At 35.5% G+C, this 18538-nt stretch overlaps 1 long non-coding RNA gene across 1 annotated transcript in view; it reads right to left on the bottom strand.

Moving 5' to 3' along the window:
- Nucleotides 1-432: 432 nt before the first annotated feature.
- LOC129051553 (uncharacterized) overlaps nt 433-18538 on the bottom strand; it is a 29009-nt gene continuing 10903 nt past the window's right edge. Inside the window, exons 2-4 of the long non-coding RNA XR_008515920.2 lie at nt 13543-13826; nt 5587-6102; nt 433-4113 (exon numbers count right to left, since the gene is read on the bottom strand). This is a non-coding gene — a long non-coding RNA (uncharacterized LOC129051553). The remainder of the gene's footprint in view (nt 4114-5586; nt 6103-13542; nt 13827-18538) is intronic.

Raw genomic sequence — 18538 nt, 5'->3', positions numbered from 1 at the left:
TTTTCGTTATAATTATATCTGTTATGGTGATCTGTAATCAGTGATCTCTGATGTTACTATTTTAATTGTTCGGGGACATCATGAACCATACCTATGTAAGACAGCTAACTTAATCGACTCGACAAATGCTGTGTGTGCTCTGACTACTTCACCGAACTATTGTTTCCTTGCCTCTCTTCCTCTCTTCAGAACTCCCTATTTTCTGAGACACAACAGAATTGAAATTAGAGCAATTAATAACCCTACAATTGCCTCTAGGTGTTCAAGTGAAAAAGTCATGCATGTTTCATTTTAAATCAAAAGCTACACCTTGGGAGGCCAAGGTGAGAAGATTGCTTGAGGCCAGGCATTCAAGTCCAGCCTGGTTAATAGGGGAACGCCCTCATTTTTACACAACTAAAAAAAAAAAAAAAAAAAAATCAGCTGGGCATAGTTGGGCCCACCTGTATTCCCAGCTTCTTACAAGGCTGAGATGAGTGTATAGCTTGAGCACAAGAGTTCAAGGCTACAGTGAGCAATGGTTGCACCACTGCACTCCAGACTGGGTAACAGAGTGAGATTTTTGTCTCCAAAAAATTAAATATAAATAAATAAAAAGCTAGAAATGGTTAAACTTAATGAGGAAGGTCTCCTGAAAGCTGAGATAGGCCAGAAGTTCAGATTCTTGCACCAAACAGCCAAGCTGCGAATGCAAAGGACAAGTTCTTGCAGGAAATTGAAAGTGCTACTCCAGTGAACATGCAAATGATTTGAAGGCAAAACAGTCTCATTGCTGATGTGGAGAAAGTTTTAGTGGTCTGGATAGAAGATCAAACTTGCCACAACAGCTGGTCTAATTAAGCCAAAGTCTAATTCAGAGCAAGACAGGTCCTAACTCTATTCAGTTCTATGAAAACTGAGAGAGAAGAGGAAATTGCAGAAAAAAAAAGCATTTGAACCTAACAGAGATTGATTCATGAGGTTTAAAGAAAGAAGCCATCTCTATAGCATAGAAGTGCAAAGTGAACCAGCAGGTGCTGATTATAGAAGCTGCAGCAAATTATCTAGAAGATCTAGCTAAGAAAATTGAAGAAGGTGGCCACACTAAACAATAATTTTCAATGTTAACAAAACAGCCTTCTGTTGGAAGAAAATGCCATCTAGGACTCTCATAGCTTGGGTGGAGAAGGCAATGCCTGGTTTCAAAACATCAAAGACAGGCTGACTCTCTTGTTAGTAACTAATGCAGCTAATGACTTTAAGTTGAAGCCAAAGTTCATTTTTTCATTCCCCAAGTCCTAGGGCCCTTAAGAATGAAGCTTAATGTATTCTGCTTGTTTTCTACAAATGGAATAACAAAGCCTGGATAACAGCACACCTGTTTAAATAATGGTTTACTAGATATTTTAAGCCCACTGTTTATATCTACTGCTCAGAAAAAGAAAAGATTATTTTCAAAATATTGCTGCTCGTTGATTATGTACCTAGACACCTAAGAGCTCTGATGGAGATGTACAAGGAGATTAATGCTGTTTTCACACCTGCTAACACAACACCCATTCTGCCCACCATGGATCAAGAAGTCATTTCAACTTTCAAGTCTTATTATTTAAGAAATACATTTCATAATGCGATAGGTGCCATGGCTAGTTATTCCTCTGATGGATCTGGGCAAAGTAAATTGAACACCTTCTGGAAAGGATTCACAATTCCAGATGCCATTAACAACATTCATAAATCACGGGACGAGGTGAAAATATCAACATTAACAAGGGTTTGGAAGAAGCTGATTCCAGCCCTCATAGGTGACTTTGAGGAGTTCAAGATGTAAAAGGGGGAAATAACTGCTGATGTGATGGAAGTAGAAAACTAGAATTAGAAGGGATGCCTAAAGATGTGACTGAATTGCTGTAATCTCATGATAAAACTTGAACACATGAAGAGTTGCTTCTTATGGATGAGTAAAGAAAGTGGTTTCTTGAGATGGAATCTACTTCTGTGAAGATGGCTACGAACATTATTGAAAAGACAACAAAGGATTTAGAATATTACTTAAACAGAGTGGATAAAGCAGTTGGCAAAGTTTGAGAGGGATGACTTCAATTTCGAAAGAAGTGGGTAAAGTGCTATAAACAGCCTCACATGCGACAGAGAAATCTTTTGTGAGAGGAAGAATCAATTGACGTGGAAAACTTCATTGTTATCTTATTTAGAGAAATTGCCACAGCCACCTTAACCTTCAGCAACTACCACCCCTGATTAGTCAGCAGCCACCAACATCAAATCAAGACACTCCAGTAGCAAAATGATTATGACTCACTGAAGGCTCAGATGATTGGTAGCAATTTTTAGCGATGAAGTATTTTAATTAAGGTATGTACATTGTTTTTTAGGCCTAATGCTATTGCACACTTAATGGACTATAGTGTAAACATAAATTTTGTATGCACTAGGAAGCCAAAAAATAATTGCGTGACTTGCTTGATTGCAAAATTCACTTTATGGCAGTGGTTTTGGAACTGAACCTGCAATATCTCTGAGGTATGCTTGTAATTGAAAGCAAATACAATTTTCTTTCCATGGCCTTTCTACAGCTTTTTATATCTATTCAGGTTTTTCCTTCACTATCCTCTTTCGTTTTCTAAAACAACCAGTCACTTTAGACTGAAATTATTATCTTTCCCCTTACTGAACAGAAGCAGATTACATCACTTCACCTACCAGGTGATAGTTCGCAGCCACTGTTTTTCCTAGTGCATGTTCATTCACTTAAGTAACTGTAACTTTTTACTAAAGTAACTTCTATTTCACAGAGAAAAATAGGAAGTGGATAATAAATGCATGCATGTATTATATTTAACACTGATAGCTGTTTTCATTAAACCAAAAATATTAAGCTGGTCTCATTTGCCAAAGACTTATCTATGTTCTGTTCCTTTGATTTCTTAAAGTATTTTTAAGCTGGCTTATATAAAGATACCATTTTTTATAATACATTTAAAGTACTAAAGTTCAATTTTCTGGAAATTTTAGGAATATTCTATTGATATGTGTTTATCTGCCAACTAGAAAGAGTTCCTTTAGGAGGCTTTTTAGGCTAATCTATCAGTATCATCTGGAGATTGGAAAACACTACACATTCATACAGTCTGTGGTAAAGGTGGTAAAGCCTTCTCTGAGTGATAGACCAGGATATACATACAGTTAAAAATAGAGAGCTTCAGCTGTGCATGGTGGCTCATGCCTGTAATCCCAGCACTTTGGGAGGCCGAGGCGGGTGGATCATGAGGTCAAGAAATCGAGACCATCCTGGCCAACATGATGAAACCCCCTCTCTACTAAAAATACAAAAATTAGCTGGGCGTGGTGGTACATGCCTGTAGTCCCAGCTACTCGGGAGGCTGAAGCAGGAGAATTGCTTGAACCCAGGAGACGGAGGTTGCTGTGAGCCAAGATGGAACCACTGCACTCCAGCCCGGGGTCAGAGCAAGCCTCCATCTCAAAAAAAATAATAATAATAAAAATAAAAATAGACAGCTTCACTTCTAAAGTTGAGCCAAGGATTCCGAGCAAATAAACAACCACAGAACTTTACTGGCCTATCAAAAACCTGATCTCCTTCTCACTGGAAAAATTCTTCGTTGTCTAGAGCTAAAAATAGGTAATTGAAAAAGACTAACAAACTAGATTCTCTATCATCTGTTATTTAACAGAGGGTAAAAATTACCAAGTGGTCAGATCATGAAATACAACTCTTAATCAATAAAATTAATAAACCAGAGTATCTGTTGTCTCTTATGCACAGGGAATAGATCTCTGTAAACAATTAATCCTCATACAGATATTATCAAATAATCAGTCAATAAAACCAAATATCCCAACATCACTGCTAGCAATCGGGAATAATTTATTGGCTGAAAATAAACCAAAACCAAAGACAAAACACAAAATTAGTAGAAAGTAAAATTAAAATTGAATAAACAGAGAGTCATTAAAGCTCTTTCGCCTCTTTGAAGTCACCTCTGGGAGCAAAGAAAGGATGTACTTTTTCCCAAGATGCTCACCTCTGGTGAGGAAGGTTACCTGGCCCTGGTAGGAGAATCCACTAGGCATATTGGTGGAAGATCTCCAAAACTGTTAAAAGATAAATTTCAAAAAGATGAGATCATGACTCTCTTATAGATGGAAAAATGAACATGTGTTAAATATTTGATGTTTCTCGTATGACAGAGTCAGGCAGATGCTATAACTTGTTCAAAGAAAAAGTCGAAGAAAGCATAGATTTATACTAAATTACACATGGATGCAAAACTGGTTTTTTTTTGTGTAGGAAAGAAGTCAATGAAAACTCTGTTGGAAAAGATAGTTTGCCAATTTATCAGTTACCTACAATTTACAAGAGGTACAAAATAGCCCAAAGATAATTAGCAGGGCTACAACTAGAGAGTTTTTCAATGTGTGCTATGAGCACTAAAGCACAGCTCATATGTATCATTGTATAAAACTCACTTAGCTACTCAGTGTGGTATAAGACTGTCACTGTTAACCCCATTTTATAGATAACAAAGTAAATAAGGTAAGAGCTCAGGGTAACAATTTACATTCAGGTGTTCAACCACGATGATTGATGCTTTTTGTCCATCTTTACCAGGCATAAACCTGTACTATACCCTGTGGAGGATATAAAATAAGTAAAACTCTGGACTGATGAACTTTGCAAGTTTAAATAATGCAAATCATATGAACTTGCAAGAGAAAATATGTGAATCTAGTGACAATATTTAAGAGCTCAAAGAGAGGTGTGATCACTTAAAATCCAAATGCACCTTTTATCTAAGCATGAGAGTTCAGGATAAAAAGTCTTCAATTTATTTAATAAATTTACTTTCATAGCAGAAATAAAAACCAACACAATTTTTTCATATGCATACCATCTTACTCTGCTATCAACATTAGCTTGATTTTTGTTTTTGGCCCAGGCATTTATCCAGTCAAAGAAAAGGACATTTGACTGCAACTAGCCAGAAATGTGGGGGCAGTCATGGCTGCGTATTCAGTTATTTCAGAAGACAGCAGTAGCCTCCTGTGTCAGACTGAAACACCTTCAGCTGAACATCTTCAGTTTGACCTTAAGTCAACTCCTCCTATATCAGGTCATGCAGTAATAGGGGCTGTTTGACTAAGAGGTCATTGAAACTGGCATCAACCAGGAAACAATCCTTGAAGAAGAACAAACAGTAATCTGGAGAAAGACTTTGAAATGGAGATTGTGCTAGATGTTAAGGTAAACTTGAATTGTCAATGAGCTGGCCTCTCAGTGGCTGTCTTTCTCTAAAAACAAAACCTGCATTTCTGTGTTCTCTAAACAAGACTGTTTTCTGTGCTTCTTATAGATTTTTGTATTCAGATATTCTGGGGTTATCATTACAAAAAATGGAAACAAGGAAGTAAACTGAGACCAAATTGCAAATTACATTTTTAAAAGGCTTACAGTAAAAGAATGCAATAAATGGAAACTGTGATGAAAGTGAGCAGGTAGACCAGCAAAAATGAAGGCAAACATATCCAAGACCATCTGAGCCCTCCAACAGTGAGAATGGTACTTACTTTCCCTCTTCACGTTACTCATTTCCAATTCCTCTTCTTCCATCTTCCGTGGGCTTTCTCTTTATAGTTTCAATATGGCTGTCAATAGCTCCCAGGGATAGGTGCTTTCTTGTATCTAGTTCAGGAAACGTTGTGAAGTTTACTCTGTATGGAGCAGTTTGATCATGAGCATCCTCTGCATCACTTATTGTGACCATTGTGTTGGGAGATGTTGATACATTAATCCAGTAACAACCAACTCTGGAGTTGGTAGTTAAGTAAAAGTGCCATCTAAACTTAGAGCACAATGATAAGATAAAGATGACTTTCCATAACAAATATGGGGTCCTGTTTTCTTGGTGGAGAAACACTGGATTCTGGACCGATAAGAGCCCCATCCACCATCTTCTAAATTGATTTTGGAGAGCCATGCTGAGTGCAATCCTCACTTTCTTGGCATGAGGAGCCAGGAGCACCATTTCTGCTGCGACTGCACATGAGCCTATGTGAAATCAGTCAGTGCTTCTTTCTCTTTATCTGTCAAATGAAGGTAATGTTTACCTCATATGGTGAGAAAATACATAATCTGAAAACTTTTTTAAATAAAATTTCTATTTCCACACAAGTGACTTTTTCGGGTTAAGATGTGGTTGCTTTCTTTCTTCAGCTCTCTTCTCTCAGTTCAAGTAAGGAGACAATGACTTGTATCAGTGTTACCACATTTAGCAAAGAAAAACTAAGATATTTTACCTGTCAACTCTATGTTGCCTCTTAATATATGTCAGAGAAGATCTGAGTGGGCTTGAAATGGCCCTGCCACCTGAGATAGAGCATCTCTGGCCTCACAGGCTCTTCTGTCAATGAAATCCTGATGGTACTCTTGGAAGTGTCTCAGACATTCAGCAAAACTAAATATTCAGGCTTTGATCATGGTGATCACTTATTGAAATTACATTCTTACAATTTGGTAGGCACTTTTTGTCTACAAAACACTTAGTGATTACTTAAAATATGGAATTAGACACATTTATAGGTTACCACTATGCATACTCTCTTTTGGTTTGCCTGTGCATTCTTATCTCTGAGTGTCCCGATAATACTTAATGTGTCACCAGATGAGTTTGATTGCTGACACAAAGCCTCAGAACTGACTACTGGCTTACCCTGCAGTTGTGCAGTGATGGCACATTAGGGGAAGAAGAGTGATTCTGTCCTTTTCAAAGCTACTTCCTTCACTGTGGGGGGAGAAATGAGCTGTAGTGCATCAGTTGGAAACTATGCTGATTATGGCTTATTTACAAGCAATGGACCTCCTAAAGCCAATATGGGTGACTCACACTATTAGGAAGAGAACATTGTGTAATGTACTGAAGATGCATCATGGAAAACATTAGAAACATCTATGCAAAGATAAGCTCTGATAGGTCAGAAAAGGAGTTGCCAAAGCCAGCAATGAAGAGAGCCAAAAATAGGTTGAGAGAATCCTCTAACCTTTCAGCTTTCTGATGCTTACACCTGCCCTGCCAGTAAGCCCTGGTTCTGAGAGGATGACTCAGCCCTAAAAAAATCTTAGGGAGTGCCAGTGTCACATATTTTACCTTCTCAGAACCAGAGGACAGCAAAATTAAAAAAAAAAAAAAAATAGATCAGCTTCAATTAAAGACTTTTGGACACCAGTTTCTGTATAAAGGATACATTTTTCTATCATTCAAACCCCAGATTATATAAATTGCTGAATCAGCTCTAATAATTCTTCCAATATAGGTTCCAATGTAAGCCAATTGCAGGTAGAAAAGCAACTATGGATATTAATTTTTGTTAGGATGTAATTTACACACAGTTAATGTCAGATTTCAAGCATAATGTTAACAAATACGTGTAAGGGCATATCACATTTTTTGAACCCCAGAATCCTTCTAAGTCAACCTTCTCACCCTAGAAACAGCCACTGACCTGATTTCTATCACCTAGATTAGTTTTCTTATTCTACACTCTCGCTCAAATGGAATTGTACAATATTGACTCTTTTGTGTCCAGTTTCTCAACATAACATCTTTGTGTGCCTGTTGTTGAATATATCAGTAGTCTTTCCTTTTTTGCTATTGAGTAGTATGCCATTATATCAATATACCAGGAATTTTTCATCCATTTTCTATTGACAGACATTCGTTTTCTATTTTTGTTTTTTCTTAATGAAACTGCTATGAACACTGTTATACAAAGATCATTATAACCTTATGTTTTAATTTCTATTAAATGACTATCTAAATAAAATTACTGGGAAATAAATTATAGATATTAATTTAATTGACGAATCTCATGTATCCTAGAAAACAGTCTATGAGAAAGTATATCTGAGTTTTCTGAGTTTGGGACACTCAATATCTCATTTTATTTTAATGTCTGCACTGACATTAACATGGTTTCTTCTGGCATATATTAAATATATGCATTTAATTATTGACATATAGTCCAATAATATTAACCAACTGAAACTGAGTACCTCTGAGATATTTAAATAGTCTAATAATTGAAAAACTTTGATAGATAGTTAATTAGATTCTGTAAATTGGTAGCGTGGTATAAAAGGTGCTCACATATTCTTTGAGATTAAACTTAATGTCAAAATCCATGTAGCTCAGGATTCTGACACAGTCACCAAGGAACGGTTTGAGCTCACTAATTTACTAATGTTCTATAAAAATTCTACCCCTCCCTATTAATAATATATTAGGTATCTTATGAATTAAATACAAATACCTCCAGCTAGATTCCATGGCCTGCCCAGCTGTCTTTCTATTGCTCACTCTGAACGTCTTCAGCATGTATTTTGTGCTGTGAACTTGGCTGTCCCTTCATTGAGATTTCCTGCTACTCAAGGCATTTCTACATCCTCAATTTTACCCATTTTCTTTCCCACCTTGGTATATCCTTTCATCCATCTTTTTACCCAATTATCAATCAAAACTGCTCTGGTTCCATCTTTTGGTGAGGCTGATGTTAGCTGTGTGAATAAGCTTTTCAAAATTACAGTAGCTCTGAAAAAATTATCTCATGGGAATTGGCAATCATTTAGAACTTTTTCACATTTAAAATTTTTGTTTAATTTTGCTTCGTGTTATTTTATCTTATTTTATTTTTAGTTTAGCCTCACCGTTCTATTGTAAGTCTGTGAGCATGTATTAATTACACAAGTAATGATAGTGCTAAGTGCATTGTATTATCAAACCTCTGTGGCTGATTGATGGATTCTTATACATGAATGTCCTCTACTACTCATTAAAGTGGTAGGTGTAGTAGTCTCTAGGTAAAGTAATGGTTGCCTCCAATTAAGTAATTTCATATTTTAAAAGTACTTTCATGCACATCATTTTATAATGAAGTAGAAAAATAAAATTTCCTTTCTGTTCTACTTATATATTTTCCATTTTTAATCTGACCTGTTAGCTTTTGCCTTCATGTACACAATTTTAGTGTATCTTAAACAAATTATCCTTTAGTAGGTGTGTCCCACAGTCAGACTCCAATTTTGGGTCTCAGTTTTTGACTTGTCATCAGTGTCACTGCTTGGGGACTTAGATTCTTTACCTATAGGTTAAAATGTTTCCACTTGTTAATTTCTAAAATTATTTCAAATTCTATAGTTTTCTTTTACAAATATATGGATAATATGTTAAATGATTTTAGAAAATGTGATAATCAGTATAAAATTGAATATAGGATTTTCTTGTTTATAATAAACATATTATAAAAGATGGTATTTCTTTAGATTATAAAAGACAAATTTGAACTTTACTTTGCTTTAATGACATATATTGAACAGCATTTAAAAGAAAGTCTAGGTGTTTATTTTTTATTTTAAATTGCTTTAGTTTCCTGTAAGACAAATAGTTCTTTAGACATGGGCTTTGTGACAAATAGCATAGTGTTAAAATGAGGGCTCGTCAGCAAAGCTATGCTTGGGAAGGCCCCATGAAAAGGTAAACCCCGGTTTGTCTTGACATATTTTTCATGAGATATGGTGGTCAGAAAGATATGGACAATCTAATCCTTTATCAAGGAGCTAATTTGTATATATTAACATATTTATTTGTTCAAATTTTCTATGGAATCATATGCAAATACAGTTGTGGTGAAAAGAGTTTCAGACATCAATTCATATAATTTGCTTTGAGGATTATATGTGCATTCACCCAGACATCTACCTGGCATTTGGAGGATGTGAAAATTATAAGCAATAAATAAGTAAATATGTTTTCCCTTGTCTTTCGCATTGCCTGTGCCAAAAAACAGTCAAATGAATTGTTCAGCATAATCAATATAATAGAAAAGAACACTTCCCCACAGATTGTTTGATGAAACACAAACAAATAATTAACAAAATTTCCACTTTTTTGCTGGCAGTGGTGCCATCTCCCTTACCTAATCAGAAGTTATTGCTCCCCTCTATTATCAGTGGCAAATCTCATGACTGGGAGCCACACTCTTTTTTCACATTGTGTCGATGGGTCATTCAGGAGGAAAATAAAGGTGAGAACCTATGACCTGCTTAGAATGGCTCTCACTTGGTTGCATGCAGAAATTACAAAGAGCTGAGTCAGGAGACCAAAAAAGAGAGAGAGAGAGAGAGAGAGAGAGAATAGTCCAACCAAAGACAAAACCCTGGGTTTTGTAAAGCTTGGCCTGATATGAACCCTCACCAAAATGAGAGAGAGACAGAGAGACATAGAGACACTAAAAGAAAAAAAAAAATAAATCCAACAAGAAATTATGAGTCTCATTAAAATGAATTGAGGTTGATTTACTACAGTTGTAATCAAAGGTTGCATGACCTTATAAGCTTTGCTACTCCATTTATAATAAATCTAGGCAGTTAAAAATAGATGAGCTTTAGGACAGATAATAAATGGAACACTTTGAAAAAGTACATGATTATAATAAAAGGTCTGCCCTACCATCATTGGACAACCCTGCTTAATAATTAGGCCTGTGGGCTTATTGGTTCAGCAGGTGCTTTGGCCATGTTAAGGAGTAGAATTGTCTACATTTTCATTTTTTTAATGCTGGCTCTAAATGCTGGGGATGCAGAGAGGCCCAACTTAGCAGCCTTTGGCTCCTGGCCACTGTCACTATTATAATTGTAACTGAGTCCATCTACCAGTATGAAGCAACACATCTAGATTTAGATCATAAATATAAATGTCATCCATCATTACGAATAGGGAAATTATCAGGTCATCTAAAGCTATGCATTTTAAGAAATTATATCAATATTTATATGTGAGAGGAAAAGAAACAGTTTCTCTAAGTTCTTGCTTGGGAAACAGAGACAATACATGGTCTAGTTGCCTCCTTCTCTTTAAACAAAGTTTGGCAGGAGAGAAAGGAGAGACCTCGTATGCATTAGAGAGGAGTGAAGTTAGTTTGTACCAATTAAAGAAAAATGTAATTTTATTATAGATTATTCTATATAGTCAATAAACATGTGGTACCTCTTTTCATATGTCTATTTTATTTCCCTGCCCCATCAATGTAAAGAATGGCATATAACTTGTTTCGGAAGTTGAATATGAGAGAAGTGATTATGCCACTTTGAGAAAAATGTTTAAAGAGCTCCATGTTCTTCTACCATCTTCTGTTTCTCTTCACCAGAAGGCCAGCCATGTTGCAGCTACGGGCTGCTCCTTTAACCTGGATTCTATAATCAAGATTTATCTGAGCTAGGTATGTAGCATGAAAAAGAAATAAATCTTTGTTGTACAAGAACTCGGAGTTGGGGTTTTTGTTGTGTGTCAATATGTAGTTTATCCTGAGAAAGGGTGCACTCTGCCTGTTTATTGCGTATTCAAGGGCAGATTAAGAGGTTGATAGAAAATTTGCATGGAAAGGAAATTAAGGGTATTTAGTAGCTCCAAAAGTAGGCCTGGCTAGTTTGAGGTAGAAGATAAAAGTAATACCAGTAAAAAGAAACAAATTTTTGACTTTTCAGGTGAAGGCTAAGATAGAGGAGGTCAGAGGATGAGGAATCCCAAATTCAGAGAAAAGAATACAGAAGACATTGACTAGAAAATAATAGGAGGCCAGCACAAGTTGCTGACCAAGAACTAAGGAGGACCTGAGGACCTGAACCAATGATAAAGTTCCCATGGTGAATAATGAATGACACATTTCTGAGGCAGTGATGCCAGATACTGAATGTGAAATTATTTTTTACTCAAAGATATAATTATACCCACTACCCACAAAAGCTCTGTAAATATCTATCTCACATGTCAGACTTCGTATTGATCCTTGGGATAAATTAGGATGAAACTATGACAGCCATGAAGCAGTGGTAGACATAATGCAGAGAGCAAAATAAAAGGGAAGGCAGAAGAAATCTGCAGTAAGAGCTGACAAGAGAATAATAACCCAACCACATGTAGTTGCAGAAACTTGGCAGAGTATGGGATTTGAGTTATAACTGTTTTTTTGAGTGTTAGAGTGCTTTTGCCTATGAGAACATCAGTGTTACACAAGAAACAGTTACGTACGGAGGGTGGAGGCTGCTAAAATCATGTCCTGAAGGCTGACCCAGTTCAGTGTGTTGAGGATTAGAGTCTTTCTGCTGACATCAACAAGTATGATCTGAGCATTTATAAGGAAATTCTCTTATATGGGGCAAAATGGAACCATGGTGCTTGGGGTAAAGTTTATCAGCATCACCATATCATCAATGTCATCACACTAAAGTTTGTATTTACCGTACAATATTATAATTAATTTGCATAAATTTTCTTATTGGATTGTTATATGGACTCCTTGAGATGGGATAAACAGATAGTAGACTATTTTTAAAATGAAAGAAAAAAATTATCAAGCTGATAAGTGGCTGAAGAAATATTTAGTACATATTAGAGCTGGGAATTTGGCTGAGGCTTTTTGATTTAGTAATACTTCTTTTTCTGTCAGTGATTTTCTAAGAGGATAAACAAGAAATCAGAACAACCTCGGGCCCTAATCCATATCTACCTGGTTGCAGGGATGTTAAGAAGGAAAGAAATCCCATGTTCCCTAACTCAAAGGAGATAAGAGTGTCTGCCATGGGGAACAACTGTTGCTGAGCAGGTGTGTTTTATTCCTTGGAGTAGAAAACAAGATCAAAATTCCTCAAACATATGAAAACAACATAAGCAAAATCTTCTCACATTAAAAATTATGGAAATTTATTCATATTTATTTTAAATAGTCATTACTAACATTTAAGGACTTAAACATGTATACACACACACACACGCATGTATTAGTCAAGGTTCTCCACAGAAACATAATATATCTACACATATATATGTAGATATATTTACTAAGAGATTCATTATAAACTATTTTCTCACAGAATTATGGAGGCTGAGAAGTCCCACAATCTGCTGTTTGCTAGCTAGAGACCCAGGAAAGCTGGTGGTATTTCAAAGGCCTACAAGCCAGAGAATCAAGGGTGTAGATTCCAGTCTAGGTCTGAAAGCCTAAGAACCAGGAGTTCCAAGGGCAGGAGAAGATCCAAGTTCAGCTCAAGTAGATAGGCAGAGTTTAGTCAACCTTTCCCCAACTTTTTGTACTATTTCTGTCCTCAGTAGATTGGATGGTGCCCATCAACATTGAGGTGGGCCATTTGCTTTACTCAGTCCACAGATTCAAATACTAATCTCTCCCAGAAATATCCTCTCAGCAACATCCAGAAATAACATTTAACTTACAGCTATCTAGAGGCAGCCCCTGGCCCAGTTAAGTTGACATGTAAAATTTGTCAGAACAAATCTACCCTTTGTCAACTTGATACTCATAAACATCTCCTTAAACCATATTTAATCTCCAAAAAAACATAGCAACAAGGTCATAATTCGCCTAACATGATACAGCTATTCTGCACACCACCTAAAATGCACTGTCTGTGAGTGATGTTTACTCTTCTCTTTGATATCTTATAACTTAAATACTTACATGGTTTGGATTTGTGTCCCCGCCCAAATCTCATGTCAAATTGTAATCCCCAGAGCCTGGTGGGAGGTGACTGGACTGTGGGAACGGATATCTCCCTTGTCGTTCTCATGATAGTGAATGAGTTCTCACGAGATCTGGTTGTTTAAAAGTGTGTAGCATCTCCCTTTTCACTCTCTTCCTCCTTCTCCAGCCTTGTAAGATGTACCTCCTTCCTCTTGGCCTTCCAGAATGATTGTACATTTCCTGTGGCACCCACAGCCATGCTTCCTGTACAGCCTGTGAAACTGTGAGGCAATTAAACTTCTTTTCTTTATAAATTGCCCAGTCTGAGGTAGTTTTTCACAGCAACGCAATAACGGACTAATACAAATACTACAATGTAAAATTAATAATAATTAAATACTATAAAATTAAGTCAATACACATTACGTTATATGATAAGGAAATAAAAGAGGAAAGAAAAAGATATGTATACACACACAAACATATTCATAACAAATTAAGGAGAAAATACTCAAGACAATTACAGTACTTGCTTTTGTAACTACTCATTTGGTCATAGTTGGTATTTATAATTACCTTCTTCTCCTACCCTCTCTAGTTACTTTTGGTTTCAGAAATCACCTCAATTGGTTGTAGGTCTTTATCTGGCAAAGTGATCCAAATCTTAATTCCTGAAAGGTCTGGGCCATAAGTAGTCCTGCCTGGATTGCATTATTGTAGTTTTCCATTGACCTTAATCACAGGGTACAGAAATACTTAGAGACACCCTAAAGGATCTCCTTTATTCCAAACATACTCTTTTTTTACCTTCTATTGTACAATAGTGGTTTGATATTCTCTTGGTAGTCAGAATCAATCACCCCAGCCAACACAGTAACTCCCTTCTTTGCCTGTTGATCCAGATGCATGAGAAGTCTAAAGTCACCCTACTTACATTGAACTTCCAGTTCAATGGACTAAATTCCGTTTCTCTTGGTAGAAACCTTTTATCTCTGGAACTAAGATTTTTATATCAGCAGAGCATAAAGTCATAAGAACATAAAACAATTACAGAAAGCATTAGTTTTCAATGGACAGCTCAAGGTACATGGTAACTTGGTGGTTCATGGTGAAATATTCAGTATCTACTAAAATTCTACAGCAGTCTAAGAACTATTTCTCAAAAGAAGAGCAGTTGTCTTTGAAAGGTGGTACGGCTTTGCTCTAAAACTGTAAGAGCAATTTACCTATAGGAATTGCTTTGACAACAGCATCCTCATCTGTCACTGACACTATAAGTACCATTGGATCTGCTGAATCATATGGCCTATGTGGCAGAGCAACTGAACATGCTGCAGAGCCTTCACCCATTTTGAGCCCCACTCAAAACTAGCTGCTTTTCAGACCATTTAGTAAATGCTAAATGAAACAACAAATTGGTTTCTAATTTTAATGTTGATTTTAATTGGCACACAACAATTTTTATATTTGGGGGTACAATGTAATGTTTTAATACACATATGCATTATGTAATGATCCAGTACAGGTATTTAGCATATTTATCACCTCATTAATTCCTCATTTCTTTGTGGTAGGAACATCTAAAATTCTTTCTTCTAACTATTTTGATATATAAAATACAACACAACATCATTAACCACAGTCATTCTACTGTACAATAGAATACCAGAGCTTATTCTTATCTGACTTTGTACCTGTTGAACATTCTCTCTTCATCGCTTCTGCTCTTCTCTCTCTAGCCTCCGGTAACCACTATTCTCCTTTTTATTTCTATGAAATCAACTTTTTAAGATTCAAAATATGAGTGAGACCATGTGTTGTCTTTCTCTGCCTGGCTTACTTTACATAACATAATGCCCTCCGGGTTCATCCATGTTGCCACAAATTACAGCATTCTATTTTTTATAGCTAACTAATATTCTATTGCATATATGCACAATATTTTCTTTATCCATCATCCATTGATGAACACTTAAGTTGATTCCATATCTTGGTTATTGTGAATAGTGCTGCAATAAAATGAGATTGTAGATATCTCTTCAACACACCGATTTAATTTCCTTTGGAGATATACCCAAGCAGTAGAATTGTTGTACCATATGGTAGCTCTATTTTTAATTTTTTGAAAAATCTCCATTCTGTTTTCCATAATGGCTATACTAATTTACATTCCCTCCAACTGTGTATTAGAGTTACTCTTCCTCTACAGCCGCAGCAGCATTTGATAATAGCTATTCTAATCAGGGTGAGGTGTTATCTCACTGTATTTTTTATTTGCATTTCCCTGATGATTAGTGATGTTGAACATTTTCTCATGTACTTATTGACCATCTGAATGTATTTTTTTTTTTTTGAGGAATGTCTAGTCAAGTCTTTTGCCCATTTTTTAACTGGAATATTAGGGTTGTTTTTTTTTTTGCTATTGGGTTTTGCTATTGCTATTCTTTATATATTATGGATATTAATCCCTTGTCAGATGCATAGTTTACAAACATTTTGTCCCATTCTGTAAGTTGTCTTTTCACTCTGTTTATTGTTGTGCAGAAGTTTCTTAGTTTGATGTGATCCCATTTGTCTATTTTTGCCTTTATTGTCTGTGTTTTGAGTTTTTATTCAGAAAACCTTGCTCAGATCATTGTCATAAAACATTCATCTTGCTTGCTTCTAGTATTTTAAAGATTCAGATCTTACATTTAAGTTTTTAATCCTTTTGATTTAATTTTTTATATGGTGAGAGATATGGGTCTAGTATTTCTTTTCTGCACGTGTATCTAATTTACCCAGAACTATTTATTGAAGAGGCTGTTCTTTTCCCAATAAGTGTTCTTGGCACCTTTGTTAAAAATCAGTTGCCTGTAAGTGTGCAGACTTATTTCTGTATTCTCTATTCTGTCCCATTGGTCTATGTGTCTATTTTTATATCTATACCTTGCTGTTTTGGTTACCTATAGCTTTGTAGTATATTTTGCCATCAAGTAGTGTGATGCCTTCAGCGTTCTTCTTTTTGCTCAAGATTGCTTTGGCTATTCAGAGTCCTTTGTGATTCCACACACAGTGTAGGAATTTTTTTTTTTTCTATTTCTGTGAACAATGCTATTGGTATTTTGATAGAGATTACATTGAGTCTCTAGATCACTTTGGGTAGTATGGAAATTTTAACAATATTAATTCTTCCAATGCATAACCATGAGATATCTCCTCACTTAACTGTGTCCTCTTCAATTTTTTAAAAATCAGTGTTTTATAGTTTTGTGTTTTTTATTTGTTTGTTTGTGTGTTTGTTTTGAGACGGAGTCTCACTCTGTTGCTGTGTCACCCAGGCTGGAGTGCAGTGGTGCGATCTCAGCTCACTGCAACATCTGCCTCCTGGGTTCAAGCAATTCTCCTGCCTCAGCCTCTCTAATAGCTGGGACTACAGGCATGTGCCACCACGCCCAGCTAACTTTTGTATTTTTAGTAGAGATGGGGTTTCACCATGTTGGCCAGGCTGGTCCTGAATCCCTGACCTCAGGTGATCTGCCCACCTCAGCTTCCCAAAGTGCTGGGATTAGAGGCATGAGCCACCATGCCAAGCCCTATAGTTTTCATTGTAGAGATCTTTTACCACCTTAAATTTATTTCTAGCAACCTTTTTTGTAGCTATTGTAAATGGGATTGCTTTCTTGATTTCTTTTTCAGAGTTTGCTATTGGTATATAATGGTACTAGTTTTTGTATGCTTATTTTGAATCCTGCAACTTTACTAAATTTTTTAGTTCTAACTTTTTTTGGTGGAATCTTTAGGGTATTATATATATAAAATTATTTTGCCTACAAACAGGAATAACTTGATTTTATCCTTTCCAATTTGGATGCCCTCTATTTCATTCTCTTCCCTAATTGCTCTGGTTAGGACTTTTGGTACTATGTTGAATAAAAGTAGTAAAGTGAGCATGCTCATCTTATTCCAGATTAAACACATTTTTATATGATATCGGCTATTTGGATTTCTCTTTAGAGAAATATCTATATGAATTATTTTTCCTATTAGGTGTCTTTTTTCTTATTGATTAGCAGTAGTCTACACATTATAGATTATAAGCCTTTGTTAGCCTTTTCAGAGTCTGCTGTGTTTCTTACTACTGTTATTTCTTTTGCTGAAGAAAACATTCTAGATTTTTGAATAGTCAAATTTATCAAATATTCATATTTCTGGGGCTGCTTCTAAACTACTTTGTTTTATCGGTTTCTTTGTTTATTATTTTCCAATTCACAGTGGCTTATTAGTAAATATATATATATATATATAAAATCTCCATATTTGATAGTGAATGTTCTTTCATTTTGTCCTTTTTGTTAAAAGTGACTTGGTTATACTTGGCTCTTTGCTTTTCCATAGAAATTTTATAATCAACTTATCAGTCACAAAAAAATGAAATGTAGAATGGGATAACATTGAAGTTCTGACATTTTGCATTGGCTCTTACAGTTCATGCCTATGATAAATCTCTTATTTATTTGGTGTTATTTTTAATACTGTTAATAAAGTTATATAATTTCCCCTACAGAAAAATTTCTATAGAGGAATTGCACATTTTTGGGTAGGTTTATTCATATATACCTAGCATTATTAATAATATTGTGAATGGCGTATTTTATATTTTAATTTTCTATTATTATAATATGAAAGTAGTTGATGTTTATATGCCAGTATTTTGTTCAGCAATCTGACTCAATTTGTTTATGATTCTAAAATATTTTTTGAATACTTTTTCAGGTGTTCTATATTCAAATTCATAATCGTACTATTTGAGACTTATCAAACATGTTCCCAATAGTTATAGCTTTATTTTATGAGTCACTTTATTACACTGCCTGAGAACTCAAGTACAATTTTAAGAGCTGTAGTAATAGTAGATATCTTTGTATCACTTGTAATGTCAAAGGGAAAAACATTCAAGTTTCATCATTAAGTGTGTGATTTGTTTTAGATGATATGATTATCTATATCTACA

Source organism: Pongo abelii, chromosome 17 (assembly GCF_028885655.2).
Source record: "Pongo abelii isolate AG06213 chromosome 17, NHGRI_mPonAbe1-v2.0_pri, whole genome shotgun sequence".
Classification (NCBI taxonomy): Eukaryota; Metazoa; Chordata; class Mammalia; order Primates; family Hominidae; genus Pongo; species Pongo abelii.
Note: the sequence above shows the minus strand (reverse complement) of the source record. Positions and strands in the feature narration are given on the sequence as shown.